Genomic DNA, 4,112 nt, shown 5'->3' on the forward strand with positions numbered 1-4,112 from the left:
TGGCAAGAAACCTTGCTGCTGGCAGTGAGTCAAACCTTCAGTGTAGGAGAAAACGGCATGGCCCATGAGGCCACGCCCATGTGTGAGGGCCGCCTTGGGCACAAACACACATTGTGACCCCACGTGAGTACCTTATTCAATTAACGCCTCTCAGTGATTGGACCAAGAGCCCGCATATGTGGCTTGCCATGCCCATAGGCACGCAGGACTAACTAGATGGTGTGTATTCCTGTTGAGGGAACCCACTGCTGTGCTCTAGAGTCCCTCTCCTGGGGGGTCCCCTGTGGCAGAAAACAGTACTCTTCCCTTCCCACAGAATGAACCCAAACACTTGGGAGCTTGGACAATCCCCCGAGAGGAAGGCTCTTCCTCGGCCCCTGAAGCAACCCCTACCCTGAACAGCCACTGTGAACGCAACACCCAGAGACAAAAGCCTGAGCGACTGCCTCCCACTTGCCCTCCTTTGATATCCAGAAGATCTCCCCTCTCGGACTGGAGATCAGGCCTGCCATTACCTTGGCCCCTACCTGAGCCAAGTTTGCTTTTTCAGACATCTGTCCCCACAGCCCTGGCAATCACAGCCTCTAGGCTGGGTCCTCTGGAGCCATACCACAGGACCATGCCTGCTCTCTCCTGGGAAACTCTGTCCATTCCTTTGGCCACACACCTCCAGAATATGAGAAACCTCAAGGCCCCCGAGGACATACCATTACCGGGAGCCTCCCTGCACACACAGGGGCCTTCAGACACAAGCTGAGCTGCTACCTCCATGAAGGCATGCACACAGATGTCAACAGAGATAGAAGGTTGAGCCCGACAGGCCCTTAGGCCCTAATCTCAACTCTTGCTTTGTTTTCCAGGTGTCACTCCTCAGAGGCTTTGGTTCGAAGAACAGGATATGGGGCTTTCCTGAGGCACTGAACAGAACTTCTCTCGTCTCCACATGGGAAGCTTCCTTGTTGGAGCCGTGTCAAACACCTCAGGTTGGAGAATCCTGCAGAGTCCCTGAGCCACCTCCACATTCCAAGGTCTCCCAGGCCACCAAGCCACAGTAGGACTCATCTTCAGAGGAGTCCATTTCAACTCTCCCCTCTGGGTAGCTCACCCAGGAGCCCGCAGATTGAGCCTGCCTTGTCCTGACGAAAGAGTGGGAATATGAGGTGGCGTTCCCAGGCATTCATGCTTAGACACCTGCTCTCGAGTCTTTCCGTATGGGGCCTCCTGGAACCATCCAATAGCACTTGACTTTCGTGCAGAAGGAAACCTTGAGGTTTGGAGTAGTTCACAAATCCCATCGTAGGCAAACCTTCCTGGCCTCATGAGGCCCCCACACCATTCAGGAAGAGGCCATGCTGGACAAAAACTCTAGCCTGAGGCACGTCTCAGAGTTGAAATGACCTCAGTGCAGGAGATCTCGATTCAGCCTCTCAGAGTGGGCCTGCCGTGCCATCGGTCCCAAACCTCACGCTAGCTTGTGTTTTCAGACTTCCTTCCTCACACTCCTGGCAAAAAAGCCCTCCGGACTAGGAACTCCAGAACCACAACCCAGCCCAGGGTCTGCCCAAGGGAAGAAAAACGTTTCCCTGTGGGGCTCTCTCCAGAAAACCCAGATGAGGATCAACCTGCTCGGGCCTCGACGGTACCCGAACTGGATAGGCTGCTCTAGGCACTCATGCTCTGTCTGACACAGCCTGAAGCCAGACGTCCAGACAGACAAGGAGACAGCTGGCCGCACACCCAGCACTTCGGACACGCCATGGTCTTATGCCGTCACCTCTTCCTAACCTTGGTTTTCAGATATCTGAACCTAGACATTATATCAATTCTCCACACAGGTGGGTATCGCAAGCACAACACAGAACTCTTCCTTCCCCGTGGCTGTAAAGCTTGCTCTTGGCATGGAGTCACACCTTCAGGGTGGGAGAAACCTTCCTGGTCCCTGATGCCACGCCCAAACTTGAGTGCTGCTTGGGCACAAATTCACACTCTGACCCTCAGCATGAGCCCCATGTCAAAGAAAGGCCTGTCAGGGCCTGGGCCAAGAGCCCGCATATGGGGCTTGCCAAGCCCCTTTGCACCCAATCCTCACCAGTGTTTGAGTTTTCCAGTCGCCCCGCCCGTACCTGGGGCTCTGCTCTGGAATCCCTTTCTTGGAGAGACACGTGAGCCAGACAAAACTTTTTCACCCTTCCCACAAAATGACCCCAAACTCTTGGGAGCTGGGACAAATCCCCAGAGAGGGATACTCGTCCACAGTCCCTGAGGCCTCCCCTCCAATCCAAGGCTATCTCGGACACAACATCCAGAGACAAAAGCCTGAAGGAACGCCTCCCACACGCCCTCATTTCAGAGGCCTAGGAGCTCCCTCTCGGGCTGTACATCCGGCCTGCCATACCCTAGGCGCCACTCATAAGCTGAGTTTGTGTTTTCAGACTTCTGTGCCCTGAGCCTGGACCCACACTACCGCCAGGCTAGGGCCTCTGGAGCCACAGCGAAAGATTGTGCCTGCCCTCTCCAAGGAAATTGTGCCCAATCCATTGACCACAACCCTACAGTTTAGGGAAAAGCTCCAAGGCCCCTGAGGCCATCAATAGTGTAGGCCACACTGGACTAAGAGGGGCTCTCTGACACCAGCGGAGCAACTATCTCCACTTAGACTCTCAGACAGTGTCCCCAGAGACAGAAGGTTGAAATGGACAGGCCCCCAGGCCCTAATCTGAACCTTAGCTTTGGTTTCCATGTGTCCGTCCTCAGAGGTCTGTTTTCGTAGACCAGCACACGGGGCTTTTCTGAGGCTCCAAACCAAACCTCTCTCGTCTCCACATGGGGAGCTTACTTACTGGGGATGTATCAAACCCTTCAGGTAGGAGAGTTCCGCAGGGCCACTGAACAACCAGCACATTCCAAGGTTTCCATGGACCCAAACGCACATTATGACGCATCCTCAGGAGAGGCCATTTCAACTCAGCCCCCTGGTTAGCGTGCCCCAGAGGCAGCAGATCAAACATATCTTGTGGCTAATGGCCAATGGGAATGCGAGGCATGCTGTACAGGGATCCATCCTTCGAACCGTGCTCTCCAGTCCTTCCGTATGGTATGTCCTGGAGCCATGCAACAGGACTCGAATGTCCCACAGAAGGAAACCTGGTGGTTTGGGGCAACCTCCAAACTCAGCGTGGGAAAACTTCCTTGGCCTCATGAGGCCCCCGCTTCATGAAGGTGCCAACATGGACACATACTCCAGCCTCAGCCAACGTCTGATCCTCAGCCTGACTTCAGATGCAGGAGATTTTGATTCAGCCTCTGCCTAGTGGGCCTGCTCTGCCCTTGGCTCCAATCCTCACTTTAGCTTGTGTTCCTAGACTTCCGTCCTCACACTCCTGGCCCACAAACCCTCCCTACTGGGAATTCTGGGGCCACAATGAAGCACTCCGCCTGCCTCCCAGGAGAAAAACTTTGTCTATGGTGCTGCCCAGAAACCCCAAATGAGGATCAAACTGCTTGGCCCTCGGCAACACCCCAATTGCATAGGCTACCTTAAACACTGATGCTCTGTCGCAAATAGCCTGAGCCCAGACCTTCCAACAGACACCGACACAGCTGGCTGCACACCCAGCACATTGGACCCGCCACTGCCTTAGGCCACCATCCATTCCCAACCTGCGTTTTCAGTCATCAGAACCTAGACCTTATCTCCAATCCCTGCACAGGGGGGAACCTGATGCACAAGTCAGAACCCCTCCTTCCCCATGGCAAGAAACCTTGCTGCTGGCAGTGAGTCAACCTTCAGTGTAGGAGAAAACGGCATGGCCCATGAGGCCACGCCCAAGTGTGAGGGCCGCCTTGGGCACAAACACACATTGTGACCCTCAGCGTGAGTACCTTATTCAAGTAACGCCTCTCAGTGATTGGACCAAGAGCCCGCATATGTGGCTTGCCATGCCCATAGGCACGCAGGACTAGATGGTGTGTATTCCAGTTGAGGGAACCCACTGCTGTGCTCTAGAGTCCCTCTCCTGGGGGGTCCCCTGTGGCAGAAAACAGTACTCTTCCCTTCCCACAGAATGAACCCAAACACTTGGGAGCTTGGACAATCCCCCGAGAGGAAGGCT

The sequence above is a fragment of the Mustela nivalis genome, assembly GCF_964662115.1.
Source record: "Mustela nivalis genome assembly, contig: HAP1_SCAFFOLD_63, whole genome shotgun sequence".
NCBI classification, from domain to species: domain Eukaryota; kingdom Metazoa; phylum Chordata; class Mammalia; order Carnivora; family Mustelidae; genus Mustela; species Mustela nivalis.